Source organism: Sarcophilus harrisii, chromosome 3 (genome assembly GCF_902635505.1).
Source record: "Sarcophilus harrisii chromosome 3, mSarHar1.11, whole genome shotgun sequence".
Lineage (NCBI taxonomy): Eukaryota > Metazoa > Chordata > Mammalia > Dasyuromorphia > Dasyuridae > Sarcophilus > Sarcophilus harrisii.
Window position 1 is genome coordinate 575,359,319 of NC_045428.1, and position 18,202 is coordinate 575,377,520.

General features: G+C 32.9%; 1 protein-coding gene across 4 annotated transcripts in view; it reads left to right on the forward strand.

Annotated features, from left to right (window-relative positions):
* The window catches only part of RERE (arginine-glutamic acid dipeptide repeats), a 534,760-nt gene that overhangs the window by 54,081 nt on the left and 462,477 nt on the right, over positions 1 to 18,202 (forward strand). The window contains exon 1 of one of the 4 annotated variants that reach the window (XM_031962927.1): positions 10,448 to 11,274. The exons of the other annotated variants lie outside the window; for them this stretch is intronic. The gene's annotated coding sequence lies outside the window, so the exon portion shown is untranslated. Of the gene's footprint in view, positions 1 to 10,447; positions 11,275 to 18,202 lie in introns of those variants that run through there. 4 annotated transcript variants of the gene reach the window in all.

The following is an 18,202-nucleotide window of genomic DNA, read 5'->3' on the forward strand; positions in this document are numbered from 1 at the left end:
TGATTGTACTGATTCATGACACTTCACATTGTTGTCATAATAACAATGCAAAACTTTACATTAGAATATCTTTTCACAATCTTTCCAATGTGAATTATTCTCATTTATTGTCATCTTTTCCCATTTTCAGGGAATGAAATGAAAACTCAGGTTGTTTTGATTTGCATTTATTTTACAAATAATTTGAAGCATTTTTTTCCTTTTGTTAATAGGTTGCATTTAATTTGTGAGCTATTCTTATCCTTTCATAGAATTCTAAATAATACTTTGTAAAATTTAATTTGGGAGAATACTCAAGATGATGACTAAATATACGAAAGATAATGAACTTTATTCAAATATGGAATTATGACAATATTGTTAAATATCTTGTCACAGAAATTTCATCTTTAAAGACATTATTACTATGATCATGGACCAAAATGAATATTCTTTGAAAACTGTATAATAAAAATATAAAAAGATTAACAGGCTTCTTTCCTGCCTACTTGTTCTATCTCCTTTCCTTCTTCCTTCTTCAACAGATTTGTCTAAATCTTCACTGTGAATCTATTGCTTCCACCATGATCCTTTGGAAATTTGGTTGGTTATTCATTTCATCTGTTAAGATCTTAAAAGTTGTATATCTTTACAATATTATTATTGAACAAAGTTGTATTCCTAATTCTGCTGACTTTACGCTGCATCAATTTGCATATATCTCAGATTTTTTTTTTTTCTGAAACTATTCCCTTTGTTATTTCTTACAGTGTGTTTATCATGTTTATATGTCATTTGTTTGGCCATCCCCTAATTGATGAGTACTTTGTTGTTTCCATTTCTTTCCAATTCTTTCTCTGGAAAAAGAGCTATTATACGTGGTTTTGTACATTTTTAGAATTATTGTTTTGCCTGACACTAGTCTCTCTCATAAACTACTCTCTCTTATTTGGTATGTTTTCTAGATCTTTTTAGAGAGATGATGTGGGAGGAGACTTTTGCTCTAATTCTATTTGTTACTCTGCCATCTTATAATAAAACTTTAATAATTATAGGAACAAACTGGTTGTTTGACTCTTCATTTCTTTGTTTTAAAGATTTTCTAAAATGTATTAACATTTTTAAAATATTGAACATAATCTTTTTTTTATATTGGCATTATAGAATGAGGAGGATATATACTCAGGATCTGGTTTCAAATTCTAGTTCTATTTATATGGTCTTGGTCAACTAAGATAGCTTTTTAGGATCTTTATTTCTTTCACTGTAAGTGGGTTGGATTACAGGTGTATGGATAATTGGATCATAGATTTGATGGTGTAAGGGACCATAGAAATTATCTAATCTCATTTTGTAGATTTAAAAAATGAGGCTCAGAGAATTTGAAGAATTGACTCATATAGGTAATACATGGCAGCACTGAGATTTGCAATCTGGTCCTCTGACTCCAAATATAGTATTTTTTTGATTGTGTCATCTCATTTTTGAGGTCTCTTTTAGCTCTAAATATGTAAATATAATCCTCTAATCCAGGTTATTATAAGGTCTGAAAAAATCATTCTGGATTAGTCAAAATAATTATGCTGGATGCTGTGATTTTGAAAATTATTTTTGTAGATATAGCAATATATGAGATATTGGTATAGTGTTAATCCAGAAAATTTAATTAATTTTATTTTTAATATGGTAGATGTGTGTTTTATTGTTTTAAAAATAAACTTATGTGATTATTTTTATTTTTTTTTGAAAATAAAAACATATTTGACAAATCAGTTTTAAAAAACCCTTTCAGGATTTTGTTTTATGAGATCCTCTCCATAATTCTTCTAAATTTTTTTTTTCTTTTGGAAAAGGAAATTCCTATTTACTGTTCTATCTTTCTAAGTGAAACACGATACATTGTATCTGCTGTTTTCAACAGTTACAGGAAAGAGAGGCCCTGAGCCTTTTGACACTATTTTTTCTCGGCCTGCTCCAGTTTCTGAGTTCAATGCTCTGACTTCACTTTTCTTTGCTTATGTTGCCTGATTGTCTTATTACAGGTTTGGTAAGCCACAACATTTAGAGGAACTGTGATTTGCTTTGGTGAAGAGAGGACCCACAATGATTAATCATAGGTCCTTGAATTATTAAAGGGCAAAAGAGATAATTGGGCCATTCAACTTAATCTAATACAAGAATTTGCTGCTAAGATGCAGCTTATGGTCTTAAAGACCACAAAGGCACTGCGCTTCAATTTAAGTTTTATTTTTTGTTTTCTTGCTGCTGTTTCACTCCTATTATCATAGGTCTTGTGAATATTAGACATATTTTATTTTGGCACTATCCACATAAAACAATAATATTGCTGGACAATTGGTTAGTTTTTTACCCCTTAGGATTTTGAATATAGATTCAGTTTTTCTATCCTTGTAATGCCGAAGAAACTTAACAAGACAGAGATTAGAGACCAATTCAATAGTTTATTAAGTGGAGAGAAATACTGGGACCAATGGATCCAAGGTTGATCACAGTGCTAGATGAGATCATCTCAAGGAGTCTAGCCCAGAGTATAGGGACACCAAGATTTTTTAAAGAATAACAAGAACAATGACATATTGGAGGTACCTAGGTGGGGATAACCTAATGGAAGGAGGTTACTGATATTCTAATGACATCTAAAATGGATAAACCTTTATCTTGTCCAACATTAAGAAGGAATGTCTATAAAACCTTTATCTCAAACATTAGGAGGGAAAGGTTATAACCTAAGGCAGAATAACTAAATAGGACAATTGGAGAAACTGGGTCACAGCATTAAAAGGGAACTTTGGCATAACATCCTGAAATCTAAATTGAACATGTTAACCTGATACATTTCTGTGCACTTGTACTTTCCTACCCAAAACAAGTGATGATGAGGTAGAATTCTACAGAGAGGATTGTTACAACTGTTGCCTTTTGCATTGAATGTTTCCTTTATGACTGACAGCAGAAATTGTGAGAAACCAAGGAAAGCGCTAATCAGATCCATGCTGTTTCTACTTTTGGTCAAGTATGGTGTGCAGAAACATTGCAAATGAAATGCCTATTTGCTCTAGGGTGCTCTTTAACTAAACGTTGGGAAGGAAACGAAATAGGAAGAAAAGAAACAGATTCGAGGCACTGCTTGAAGCAGTAGAATCATACTAGTGCTTATTAAAAATGCATTGAACTACTACTCACTCCCCCATTCACCTATTAGGCTAGTATCTAATTCTAATTGCTAAATACTGGGACCTTGGCTCATTTCTTGCTTCTTGCACATATCTACATCTTCATCCTTCAAACTCTCAGTTGATATTTGTTATCCCTTCAAGCCACTCTTTCTATTTTGCCCTTTGGAAGTCTTAGTTGGATGTTAATAAATTCTCCTTTATTTGAAACCTTTTCTTCTCATATTTTTCCATAAAAACACATTAAAAAGACCAGATACTTCCAGACATCTCCTTATCCTCTGAATTCCATTCTAGTATTGGTTCTTTTTACATGTTCTTCAATGTTTTCTTCTGCTTCACTCCTACTAAACTTGTACTTTATCATCTACAAACTCTGATCTTGTCATATCTCTATTTTCTCAGTTTAGCACCTTTGCTTTTATTTTCATCTTTTCATAATCTTGGCCCTAAATATAACGTTTTTTAACTGTGCATCATCCTTCAACCTGAATATTAAGACCTCTTGACCCACTGCCATTCATACCCTGTCAGATCTCAACCCTAAGGTTAAAAATGTTGTTTATGTCCTGTCAGCTTTGTTTGAGATGGCTCATTCCCACCTGCTATCTTCTTTGTTTCTATCACCTACAGAATGAGTTCCTGAATTTTGCTGGAGAAAGTCACAAAACTTCAGACTGGTTCTCTACAGATTCATGGTATTTAATTTCATCTGGGTCCACAATGTTGAACAGCAATCCTTTTTTTTTTAATTTTTAAATTTAGTTTTTTCAGTTTTGAATCTTCTCCCTTCTTTACCCTCCCTAATCTATGAAGACAAGAAAAACAAAATCTAATTCAAACTTGTATAAGCATACAAAACAAATTACTGCAGCAACCAAGTCCAAAAATAAAAGAAAAAGAAGGAAAAGAAAATGTGCTTCATTCTGTACTTTAAGGTTTTTATCAGATCTCTAACTGGAGATAAAAAACATGTTTTATCAAGTACTTTGGAATTGTGATTGGTCATTGCGGTGTTTCTAAAAGTTTTTAAATCTGTCAAAGTTGATTATTTTTATAATATTTTTTAATGTAAATTGTTTTCCTTGTTCTGCTCACATACTTAATTTAGTAACAGTTTATACAGATCTTCCCAGTTTTTCTTGAAACCATATCTACCATCATTTCTTATAGCACACCTCCTCTCTACCACTGACTATCCTGTTTCACTTGTTCTTTTCTGTTCTTTTGTCTTTGAATTAGAATTGTAATTCCTTCTTGCCAAGGCTTGTGTTCTTGATTTTCTCTTCTTGTGTCTTCACCTAAATCTTATATCCTTGTTATTTTTCTTTTTTTATCTTATGTCTCTCATTATGTATTGACTTTTTTCACTGTCAACAAATAAATGTTCAGGAATTGCAAATATATATTTTTTAAAAATCCATAACTAAAAACATGTTCATCCCCTCAAGTCGTCAACCTATAGTTTTCTTGCCTTTTACTGCCAAACTCATAAAAAAGAATAGTATGAAATTCAGTCTCTGCTTTTCTATAATTCATTTTTTGCTTCTTGTGATCTGGCTTTTGACTCCATTTAAATCATCTCATACATTTCTGGTGTTATCTCTTCCTATTTAATCTGTTAATCATTTCTTGGTCCTTTTGCTTCCCCCCCCCCCCCTTTTTTTTTTATTGTAATTTTTGTGACGTCTTCTCTTACTATTTCAGAGGCTTTTTTTTGCTGGATCATCTTTCACATTCTCAACTTTTGTATGTCTTAAGGTTCTTTATTGTGTCCCCTTTTTTCTTTTTATCTTTTAGTGACATCTGTTTTTCATGGATTCAGTTATCTTTATTCAGATGAATATTTTGCCCCAATCTTTCTCTTAAACTGAAACATTTTCTGAGTTAGAAGGGACTTCAGAAGCCATCTGGTCTAATTCATATATTTGAATACGAATCTCTTGTAATACAATTTTTACAGCTAACCAGCCTTTTTTTGAACATCCTCTTGTGAAGAGAAAACTAGTTTGAAGTTGTTTATTTCAAATTTAATGTGTCCAAAATTATTCATTATTCACTTTGCCCCAATTAGCCTCTCTTTTGAACTTTTCCATTTGTTATTTATTTTCAGAAAAGTGACAAAACCTTAAAGTTTCCCACTGTCTTACTCTTACTGCATCTATGTCTCTTGTGACATTTTATCATTCTTACTCCCACAAAATATTTTGCATCTATTACCTTTTCTCAAATGGAAATTCATCATTTCTTGCTCTTTATTAGTCTAGTTATTCTTTTCTCTAGTTCCTCCTCTACATTGCTGCTAAAGAGATTTTCTTGAAATACAAGGTTCTTAAAGACTTTTACAATCTTTTTCAGTCTTATTATGTATTATGCTCATCTGCCCTCACTGGTCCACCCAAATAGTTCATCTATAATAGCCTACTGCCATCTCTGTGTCTTTCCTCTATGCCTGGAATGCATTCCATTCTCTCTCTCTCTCTTTTTTTTTTCTTTCTTTAAAGTTCAACTCAAATATTACCTTAATAATGAGACTTTTTGAATTCCAAATTCTCTCCCTTCCATCATTCTTTAGAAGACAAATATTTTTTATATAAATTATTGTAAATGTATATATGCAGTCCTGTAAAACATATTTCTGTTAGCCATGTTGCAAAAGAGAACACAGTCCACTCCCAGAATGGTTGAATCAGTTCAGAACTCTATCAGCAGTGCTTTACTGTCCCAATGTTCCCACATCCTGTCCAATATTTTGTTCTTTTCCTTTTCGGTCATTGTGACTAATCTGATAGGTGTGAGGTGGTATTTCAGAGTTTTAATTTGCATTTCTTTACTCAGTAATGATTTAGAGCATTTTTTTTTCCTGTAACGATAAATAGCTTTGATTTCTTCCGAAAATAGGCAGATACTATTTCATTCTGGGACCTAACATTGTAGCTGGCACATAGTAAGTGCTTAATCTTGTTAATGTATTTAGTGATTCTTTAGATAACTTTACACAGCTTTAGTTGTTCAGTAGTTTTTCTCCTTACAGTGAATCTATGTATCTTCTCATCTTTCCTACTTCTGCCTTTTGTTTCCATGTGGAAAAAGTAGCTATCTTGCTCTGCCCTCTGTGCCTACCCCCTTTTTTATGCTAGACATTTCTTTGTTTTTTCTGTTGAACCCCATGATAAAATTTTTAGACTGAAAGCATCTTCTTGGTCTTCCTCTGCATGTTCTCTAGTTTTCTACTTCTGTCCTATTTCTTCCACATGCAGCCATATATATGCACATACAGAAAACTTTACATTGAACATCAGTGTAACCACTTAAACTCGTTTAAACTTCTTTTCATTGATTTCCTTCTTGTCCCAATTTGACAAATATGGGAAAATGTTTAAAATGATTGTACATGTGCAACAGATTAGCTTGCTTGTTATCTCAGGGTGAGCGGAGTGGAGAGGCAAGGGAGAGAGGAGAAAGAATTTGTAACACAATCTTTTTTTTTTTTTTTTTTTTTAAATTTAATAGCCTTTTATTTACAGGATATATACATGGGTAACTTCACAGCATTAACAATTGCCAAACCTCTTGTTCCAATTTTTCACCTCTTACCCCCACCCCCTCCCCTAAATGGCAGGATGACCAGTAGATGTTAAATATATTAAAATATAACTTAGATACATAATAAGTATACATGACCAAAACATTATTTTGCTGTACAAAAAGAATCAGACTCTGAATTATTGTACAATTAGCTTGTGAAGGAAATCAAAAATGCAGGTGTGCATAAACACAGGGATTGGGAATTCAATGTAATGGTTTTTAGTCATCTCCCAGAGTTCCTCTTCTGGGTATAGCTGGTTCAGTTCATCACTGCTCCATTAGAAATGATTTGGCCGATCCCGTTGCTGAGGATGGCCCGATCCACCAGAACTGGTCATCATCCAGCACTGTTGCCGAAGCATACAATGATCTCCTGGTCCTGCTCACTCCACTCAGCATCAGTTCGTGCAAGTCTCTCCAGGCCCCTCTGAAATCATCCTGCTGGTCATCTCCCACAGAACAGCAATATTCCATAATTTTCACACACCACAATTTATTCAGCCATTCTCCAACTGATGGACATCCATCCAGCCTCCAGTTCCCAGCCACCACAAAAAGGGCTGCCACAAACACCCGTGCACACACAGGTCCCCCTCCCTTCTTCATAATCTCTTTGGGCCTTTCTGAGGTCATCCTGTTGGTCATTTCTTGCAGAACAGTGATATTCCATGATTTTCATATACCACAATTCAGCCGTTCTCCAACTGATGGACATCCATTCGGTTTCCAGTTTCTAGCCACTGCGGAAGGGGCTGCCACAAACATTCGTGCACGTGCAGGTCCCTTTCCCTTATTTGTAACACAATCTAACAAAAATTGGGAAACTAAAATACTTTTGAAAGATTAAAAGATTAAAATAAAAAATCTTGATTTTCCATCTCTTCCATGCATGTATGCAGATAGACTATAGTAGAATGTACTCCCTCCTCAGATAGTGTCAAGTCATCAGGCCATTTTCTGATGCCTTTCCCAAAACTCGGTCACTGTGCTTTTTCTCAACTTTTAAATTGCCTTTTAATTTTAGTGTACATATTCTATCTTCTTCAATTTCTGATAAATTTGTAATACTTAAGAGTATGCTTGCTCTATTTTGTATTAAAATGTCAGTGCCTCCAAGACAGAGTTTAATTGTTTGATATTCCCAGTGCTTAACATATAAGAAAAAATACTTTGTTGAATTGAAGAGGATTTTCTAGTCCTACTCTTTCATTTTAGAGATACTGAGGCTGAAAGCCTACTTTTTTTTTCTCCCTGAGGCAATTAGGGTTAAGTGACTTTCCCAGGGTCCTACTGGTAAGAAGTGTTAAGTATCTGAGAATAGATTTGAACTCAGGTCCTCCTGACTTAAAACCTACTTTTTAAAAAAAGTTCATACAGGTAATAACTAATAAGAATTGAATTTTGAAAACCAGGTCCTTTCTCCTTTCTCCTCCATATCTAGAGCTACTATACAAGAAACCTAACTTTATTTTCCTATCCTTTTCCCCATAGTGGTATCACAGATAGTATTCTTAACTCACTTACATAACAGTAATTTTATTAAAGCTAATATTAATATTTTTTATTCTTAAAAATATTCTTTATTGTGATGACCGGATATTTTAAAATCAGCCGGAGTCAGGAATTCAGGTTAAAGGAAAATCTTCAATCTTTATTCTCAGTAGAGGTGAAGAAGGATCAGAGGTGAAGGGGGATTCACGATCGCAATGTGTGCAGCTGAGTTAAGAAGCCAGCCAGACCAGAAGTCAGCCAGCAGTCTTCCCTCCCCGCCTCTCTTCCTCCCCTCTGCCTCCACCCTCCAAAGTCGTCATTTCCTGTACAACACATCAGGACTTGCACAAAGAGTGGAGGGGGATATATTAATAGAGTATGGTCCAATTACTATTTAGCCTCACATGCTTGGGACCTCAGTGCATCAACTCAAGCCTCAGCCCATTACACTTTATGACCTCTCTCTCTATAAAAACCATTCACTTCTGTGTTTAGATATGTTCTTTATTCTACAAGTCATTACTCAGATGGCTTATATAAGATAAAGGACCCTAGCTCTTAACAGAAATTCTAAGTATTTGGAAAACAGCAGATTTTCCAAAGAGGATATTCTTAAATAACTTGTCAGTTACTGGTGTTCAGTTCATGTTTCATGTCTTTTAGTGCATTGTCCAGAGACCTCCTGAGACCTTATCCAGAAATACACATAAATACACTTTTAAAAATTAGAACAGAAGGATTAAGGTCATTATGTCATTTTTCTTTGAGTCGTGGTGAGAAAATTGTTCAATAAAGTGACAGTGCCATGTACTTAGTGAGCACTGTGATTGATGTTGTTTATTCTGTGCCTTCCTTCCTTCCTTAGTTATGAAGTAGAACCTTCTACCTCTCTTTTACTCTCTAACCTCCAACTTCTTCACCTCCGTCAATTCCTCTAGGCCAACAACAAATCTACAAAACACCTGCACCCTGGATACAACACATGCTCATATGTTCCTCTGTTCATTAAAATACAGTGCATTTTAAAGAATGTAATTTGAATTTTGAATGCTAGAATTTATTGGAGTGGTTTTAAACCTTTTTGAAACTCAATATTTTAAAAAGGTCTCTGAATATGGTTCTCACTAATTCAGTTGTGTCTGTTTGCAATCTAAGCAGAAATCAGACAGAAAAAGTCACACCAATGAGTCAATTGCTAAATTGGGACTAGAACCCAGCTCTTTTTACTCTTTACTGAACCAGATGATGCTTTCAGTATGGGAGAGGAAAGAACAATGGTGTCCCTGTCCTATTTTTTTATTGTTGCATCTTTTACCTTGGTAAGAGACTCCTTTGAAATTCTCTGTTAACTGCCTGGCTTGATAACTGCAAAATCTTTCTTTTCCACTTTGAAATTTATTCCTGCAGTTAAAGCCATTGCAAACAAAGGCCTGAGGAGCCCTGGCTTGTTTCATTTGTGTCCTTTTGATCTTTTTCATTCTCATGGTTGAATCTGTTCTTCAGCTTTTCCTGTTCAAAGGAGGCTGCCCTTTTCCACCTTACACAGTAAGTGATTCTCCTAAGTGGACAGTATGATTTAGTTAAAAACTCTGGTTTTTCTCTCTCCACTTATCTGGTTTCTAAATTTAAGTGGCAGGAGAGAAATTAAGTGACAGTAAAAGAATAAATTTCTTAATTTTATTGAATAAAACAGTTGCACTTAGTGACTGCTCACTTTTGTTGAATTGAATTTTTGAGACAATTTAAATTTCAAAAAAATTTTCTTTGTCAAATTATTGCAAATATATTTCTTTTCCTTTATGAGAAATCTTGATTGACTCCTTTTTATATAAAGTATTTAGGATATCAGATTGAACAGCATCCCTGTTATTCGATCTCAATTAAATGCACTTCATGAAATTTAACTATTTTAAAGGAAAACCTAGGTCTTTGATTAACAGACTTGCTCTTCATATATGCCATTTTTGTGTATGTGTGGGAAGATAAGCTGAAGTCCCTTTTAATGACTTACACATTGTTAAATGTTTGATATTGCGAATAATCTCCATTTTAAAACCACTTTTCACTTTAGATATTTTGATAAACTCTATAGAGTTGCAAATAAGAATGTTCCCTATTAAGAAATATTTGGTTTTTCCTTTTTATTCCCATTTTCTTGGATTAAGTTTTCTTTGAGAAGATTAGAAGCTTTTTTTTTTTTTTGCCAAGTTGATTTTGCATCAAAGGGATTTGTTTTTGTAAAGACTCAAAATTCATTCACTTAATTGTGGGCATTGTGAGATTTTTTAGTACTGGATTTCTTTGGTTATTGGGAGGAAGAGATAGGACCTGGACCTGTTATTTCATCCTGGAACTCTCACTGCCCTGCATTTAAATATTTACTTAGGAAAGGGAAATGAAGCAGTTAGTGTGGAGAATGTGGGATGATGAGTATTTTAATGAGTAATTTTTGTTTACAGGGAATATGAAAAAGTTTTCTTACTTTGTCATTTGATAATTCTTGTAAAAAATATAGCTTTTTTGAAATTCAAATAGCTTCCTTGTTTCCATTAATAAGTAGTATTGGATGTAGTGAGGGAAAAGATGGCTTTTTAAATGAGGAAATAATTTGTGAAGTTTCACATCTTCTAATATGAAAGTGAATTTCTTATCTGCCTCAAATTATTATAATTGCAGTTTCTTTTTTCTTTAAAATGATCTTATTCTTCAGCAGAAAGTTTCATAAAGATATACTGGTATAGTAAGACTTACTAATATTTTAGAAAGAATATTACCAGTAATAAAAAGGACAGAATTATGATCGTTTGATGCATTAATTTTAATAACTTTTTTTTTTACAGCTCTTGAGCCAAGATGTGAAAAGTTAAACAGAAATATGGTTCTCATTTTGATTGTGCTGAATTTATTATGTCTTTGATATGGAGCACCATCTTCCCTACAGATATCGGAATAGGGCTGGTAGGACTTTGCTGTTTAAAAGATTGTGAGTGAAGTGAATTTTACATTAACACTTGCATGAAAGGTAAATTTAAAATTTTGCTTACTCATTGTCATTCAGAATAATTTAATAAAATCCAATAATTTCAATGTTGCATATTAACAAGTATCCATTTCAGTTTGAACTTTGTACATCATCTCTGTATCTTATACGCCAACTTGTTAAAAAACACTGGTTTGTAGACATTTTTGTGTTCAATAGAATATTCCATTTCTCTTTTGCATTCCATTCTATTTCTAGTATTCCATTTTTTGGTTATATTTATTATCTATAATGGTTATTTTTGTACTCATGGTTTGCCATATTAATGATAACTTAAAGCATCTGTACTTTTGCTATTGTTCCTTTTCCTCCTCTGCCCACAAATATTGGATGAGCCAGAATTTGATTTAGGAATCTCAGATTTACTCTTGTCAGTAACTGCTGATTGAAGGTATTACTGGTGATACTATTTTGAAGTGTGTTGCTCAGAAAAGATTCAAAAAAGAGGGCTGTCAAGAGTATTCTTTGAGGATCATGTTTGTGTTTGAGCTTAGAAAAGAAAAAATTAATGCATTATCATCATTTTTCAGATAGAATTGTCCAAGTTTTACTTAAATTTTGTATAGTTACAAAGTAATTTCACAAATGTGTAATAAGAATCTGTTTAGGTATTTCTTTTTTGCTGGCACAAGATGCCAGTAAATTTATTGATTTTTAAAAAAATTGGTATATTGGTATATTCCTGATACTGATTAGCTTTGTTTCTGTTGTTCATAACTACTTTTTCTCTCCTTCTGGGTATGATAACTTAATAATCTGTAATGAACCTTTTTTTTTTCAGATATTATGCAAAAACAACGAAATGTATAGCTTTTGACTTTATATATTAGATGAAATGGAAAGTAAAGGTAATCCCAAAAGTCTCAATGCAGCTTTAAGTTATTAGAGCTTAAAGACTTTTTGTAAAATAGTCGTAAGGCTTGAAAGTGCACTGAGAATTTTAGGACAACCTCTATACATCGAACACTTAATGAGCTCCTTATGATGTTGATTGTAATTTATTGTGATAACAATCAGTGCTGTGCCAGAAATTTTGATTGCTTTTAGCTTTATATTAAATTAAGCAGAGCCAAAGGCCATTAGTCCATTTGTATGATTGTTAGAGCTGGCACCCAAAGTAGCTTCTTTTTGTGGTGTCCCTTCCATATTTGTTAACTGCTTTCATTCTATGACCCTGATATACTTGGGCTGAGCAATTGCAATGAGAGCCTATGTCAGTGCAGTGAAATGGGCTTTTGAATCACAGCTTGCAGTTGTGAAGAGCTGACATTTTTCCAGTCATTCCAGGAAAAAGCTGGCTTTTATTCTTGACTAACTAGCAACCAGTGGAGACAAATCAAATAAATGAGATTATTTAGATTAAAGGGAAACCCTAGTAAAAGGCAGCAGTATGTACACAAAAACTAGTCATTTACATGTATTTGTTTAATAGCTGAAGTTTTGCCAAATCAGCTACTAACCCTGAAAATTATAATTTGCTTACTGATTTTTGTCATTAATGCATGTGCATGTATTACTGACTGGCAGCTGGAAAAGAATTTAGTTTTCTTACATTTAAAACATATTTGTTAAAAGCACCCCAAGCCTTTGAAATGGATTAAGTGAATGCACCTTGATTTTTTTTCTGGACTCTTGTTGTATCAGAGTAATTGGCTAATGTGGAAGTTATACCCATGAGTGAGTGTAAACAGTCTATCTTCATTGTGAGTCTTTGAGCCATGGGGAAGCACAAGTATAATTAAGATGGCAAACCTTGCACATCAAACAATTTTCCCATCCTTATATACATACTTTATTTTTTTTTTTCTTAGAAAATCACCTAGACATCTTTGAAATTAGACTTGAAAAGCATGTGCTAAAACCAGAACAAACAGCCTGAAATTTTTATCATAATGTTGCTTTTAAAAGTCCTAAATGTCCTCTATTTAAAATGAAATTCTTTTGTATTAACCTTCTTTCATATGCTAGCTTTCAGCAGACTGCAGAATTGCCTGATTTGACTTTCTAATGTAACTGTAATGAATCTTCTGGGAAACCAAACGATTGAACACACATACTCTGCAACTCTATTGTAAAATATTCAGTCAGTACTGTCGATGTTGCTGATTAAAAAGAGGCGGGGAAAGATAGAGGCGTTGGGGACAGAAGTAGGAAAAAAATTCCTGGTATATATTAAAGTCTAAAGCCAAGTACACTCTTAGGAAAATCTGCCTATAGTGGACATTGTGATGTATAATTACTTTGTTCAGTATCACTTTCTTAAATATCCCAAGTTGGATTGGGATTGAATTTATTCAGTAAATCCAGAATTATGTTAAATTGTATGATTACATTGAAGAATAATAATAATAATAACAGCTAGCATTTATATAGCATTTTAGAAACCGGGGGGAAAAAAGTGACAAGTAAAGATAACAGCCCAATTACTCTGTGCATTATTCTTGAGTACCCAGCAGAGTAAAATATTTGTTATCCAGCAAATTCAGCTTCTCTATACAAGATATTATAGAAACTTACTATTTGGTGTTTTAAATATATGTTGCTTATGTACTTGAATTCCTATTGTAACAGTTGATATATTGTCACTGGAGAAAAAAGGGAGAGTGGTTTCCATGATAGAAGTTTGTAATTGTAGTAATACGAAGCTATTTTATCTTTCTGAGAGGAATTGAACACTAGAGTTAATAATTAAGGATTTATTATTTAAAACTGAATCTTATAATGAGCCAGATGCTGCTATATTGAAGCAGCCACTTTCTTTAGCATTTTAAAGTAGAATAGAATTGAGTTTTAAATTGAGTAGTCATGGCTTTGAAGACCTGGATATTTGAGATTTTTTTCTAATCTACCTAAGAATTGCTAGATCGTATTTAATTTCAATGTGAGAAGTAGCAGCATCCATGCCAAAACATCACACATCGTCAAAGCTTTTTAAAACATTCTGAGTCTGATTCTTTTTGTACAGCAAAATAACGTTTTGGTCATGTATACTTATTGTGTATCTAATTTATATTTTAATATATTTAACATCTACTGGTCATCCTGCCATCTAGGGGAGGGGGTGGGGGGGTAAGAGGTGAAAAATTGGAACAAGAGGTTTGGCAATTGTTAATGCTGTAAAGTTACCCATGCATATATCCTGTAAATAAAAGGCTATTAAATAAAAAAAAAATAAAACATTCTGAATTGATCATGAAATGTCTTGATAATATTAGTTAAAGAGAAAGTTGATTTTAAAAATTTGGAGAATCATTCTAGCTGCAGAAGGTATAATTCAGTTAAGTATGGAGAGAGATGTTGGTAAATAAGTGTGTGAATCTCTGAGTTAAGATTCTTTTTTATCAGGGGAAGCATTTTTAATAATAGCTTGAATAGTGTGATGAAGCATCTGATGGAAACTCCCAGGAGAGAGAGATTATATTGGAGAGATATCATACTATGAATCATTTACACTAACCTCTTGCTGAAGTACAGCTTGCATTTTTAATGAAGGGTGATTATATTTCATAAACAGACCTTTAAAAATTAAAACAATATTGATCCTTTTTCATGTAGCATTATTAAAATATGTTCTATATCTCTTTCAAATAGTTACAAGAGAGATATTCTGAAAGTAAATTCTTTTAGGAAAGGATACATAGGTGTTTCAAGACCCTGGTAGCAAAAGCTGTTTCAAATAGGGTCTTGGCATCTTTGAAGAAATGCTTTTCAAAAATAATATTTTTAGATTCAGTATTTTAAATGACTAGCTTTTAATACATAAGCTTATTTCCTATTTTATCACAAAATGTCTGGCAAGTTTTATTTTTTCTGAAAAGAAAAGGTATATGTGATACTTTTATATGAACCTGAATTTGTCAAGTTATGATATTTTCCTTCATGGTTGTATGTTAGATGACAATATTAATGGATCAGAAACTATTTTTAATAAATATTTTTATAAATGAAAAAAGATCACAAAGTGTTAGTATTGTTTTGTAGTTCAGATCTTCCAACCCCAAAGAAGAAGTAAATCCTTTGCAAATCCAAAATGTTAGTGATAATTATTTATGTAGAGTTTGAAAATTTAGAAAATGCTTTTTGTCAGACAATTTTAGGTAGAAAATAGAAGAATTACCATTTTAAAGAAGGAACTATCAGAAATATTAAAATAACCACAGAGAAAGGAAATAACAGAATAAGGATAACTTGAACCCCAGTCAAGTGCCAAATCCGCTTTTTCCCCTCACTACCTGCTTCAAATACTTATGTCATGCCTTAAGTCAAAAGTGGAAAGCTTTGTTAATTCATATAGGATTGAAATTTCTTAATGATAAATATCTTTTCATGTTTGCTTTTTATCCTTAAAGCCTAGCACAAGTGCTTTGCTGAATATATAGGTAGAATGACTGATTGTTCATAGAGAGCATCTGCTGAGTTGCTTAATTAGTATTTGTTGAATTGAAGTTTGCTTTCTGCCTTTTTTTAAAAAGTAGAGCGAGATTTTTCAGTCTTTCATAAAAAACCAAACAGAAGACTATCAGAACAAATTGTGAATATTTAATGGGCAAGCAAAGAGAGGAGAAGAGTTAAGGGAAACAATATCTGTACAAGTATTTGAAGGCTGCCATTTGAAAGCTCCATTTTGCTTGTTCTTAGAGGTAAGAATTGGAGGAAGAAAGTTATGAAGAGGAAGATTGTGAGGAAGAACCCTCTAATCTATAGAGCTATCCAAATATGGAATGGACTGTTTCAGGAAAGTTGTGGGGTTTCTCTCACAAAAGTTGAATGAATTCCTTGACTTTTATACCCCAGAGATTGTTTTTGTTTTTGTTTTTGTTTTTTTTAAAGGAAGAATCTAGCTCTGTAAAGGTATTTGTAATATTTTTTTCTGCTTCTATATCTCTCTTGCAGAACTGGAAATTAAGGGGTTGTCCTTCATGGGAAATTTATAACAACTTATAATATCTGAATGTAATAGAATATTGTGCCATGAAAATGATGAAAGAAATGATTTCATTAAAAAACTGGAAAAACTTTTCTGGATCGATGTAGAGTAAATTGAGAACCGGAAGAATTCACACAATAACAGTGTAAGGAAAAACAGTCTTAATATTTAATAACTGATTATTCAGTTATAATTCTGTAGAACTGATAATGAAACATTTTACCTCTTGACAGAGGGGAGGGACGAAATATTCAGAATGAAATATGCATTTTAGGATAAGGTTAATATGGGAATGTTTTTTGCTTAATTATATGTATTTGTTATGAGGGTTATTGTTTTGTTTTGTTTTTTTTTTTCTATGTAATGTGGGTGGGAAGTGAGTGAAGCTAGAAATAAGATTGCCTGAAAGAAGAAAGAAAAGAGGTGGGGAAAAAAGAGCCATTAAAACATTTTTTTAAAAAACGCACAGAAGGGAACAGAAGGAAGGCCAGAAGGAAATGGGGACAAGTAGAAAATGGGGGTGTTTCACAGTAAATTTATTAAATACTTACGTGGAAAAGAAAGCCGATGGGAATAGAGGTTTTCAATGTCATGTACAATCAATCCTCTTTTTCTGTTCTGCTTTGTATCTAGAAATGCTCATTTTATTTGATGTTAGATTTAGAATTTCATTTCTTTAAAAGGGCTGTCTTATCAGTCATGTGTGTTTTAGAAAGAATTTGTTTTCAAATATAGATTGGACTGACTGAAATTTTGAAATTTTATAAATATTTAGGTACTGATCACTGAGAAATCATTTTAGGATTTTGTGAATATGTAGGTATTGATTACTGAGAATTCATTTAATATACTTGCATCTAAATGGGGGATATTATTCTTACTATGTGATTGGGTGACTTTCAAGAACAGACTTTCTTCCCAATCTTACCATTTATCTAACCTTTTTGGGATAGCTTTTAAATGGAGTATAGACTAACCTAATGTAGTTCAACAAAACTGCTACAGAGATAAAATGAATACTTTGGTTTTCTCTGAAGAATGAAGCTCTATAAATTCTCTACATAATTGTTTTCTAATACCATGGAGTAAAAGTAATCACTGTAGCATCAGTTTTATTTGTGTGCTCTTTTCATTAGTCTTAGAAGAAGCAAAGGGTATATACCTATGAAAATGTCTTTCAGAAAAGCCTTTTATATGAATGAGAAGTGAGAGGAATATGAATTCTTTTTCTCCATACCTGTGTGTAGATGTTTCATCTGGAGGGGAAAAATAAGGAACATTCTTTTTTCATTTCTTTCTTTATTAAATTAAATGTAGTCAGGCTAAATTTTCATGATTACTCTTGAAATGCTAGGTTATTAATTTTCAGTGACTGAGATGGCATCTCCTCAGGAGGGCACGCTTGCACAGTGAAAAGTTCCCTGCTGCTTTGGTAAAATAAGACAGTGTGATTTCAGCAGATGTCTTGGCTTATGAGGCATTTGTAGTTCCATTTGTTCTTATTTTGCTACTTCTTCATGGTAGCTGCAGCAGAATTTGTGGGAGGATGCTAGAGGAGAGCAAGAAACAAATTTCCATTTAATCCACATGATTGTAGCAATATGGAATTTCAAAATCAGAAGGGGTTTCAGAGCATGGGTAAGCACAATTTTTTTTTTTTTTTTGAGCAGGAATCCCCTCTACAACATAAATGAAGGAGAGCCCATATCTTCATGAGGCAATCCATTTTGCTCTTAAGATACTTCTAGGTAGGAAGTTTTTCATTGTATCCTTTCTCCTTCCACCCATTCTTCCTATTTCTGTCTTCTAAATCCAAGAGAGCCAAATCTAATATTGCTGTCCTTCAAATATCTGAGTGCAATGATAAATTCTCGGACAATCTTCACTTCCTATTTACTGATATAATATGGGGTGGGACATGAATGATCCTGAAAAGGAGGCTGGTTCAATAAGCAGGAAGGAACCAATAGCACTGACACTAAA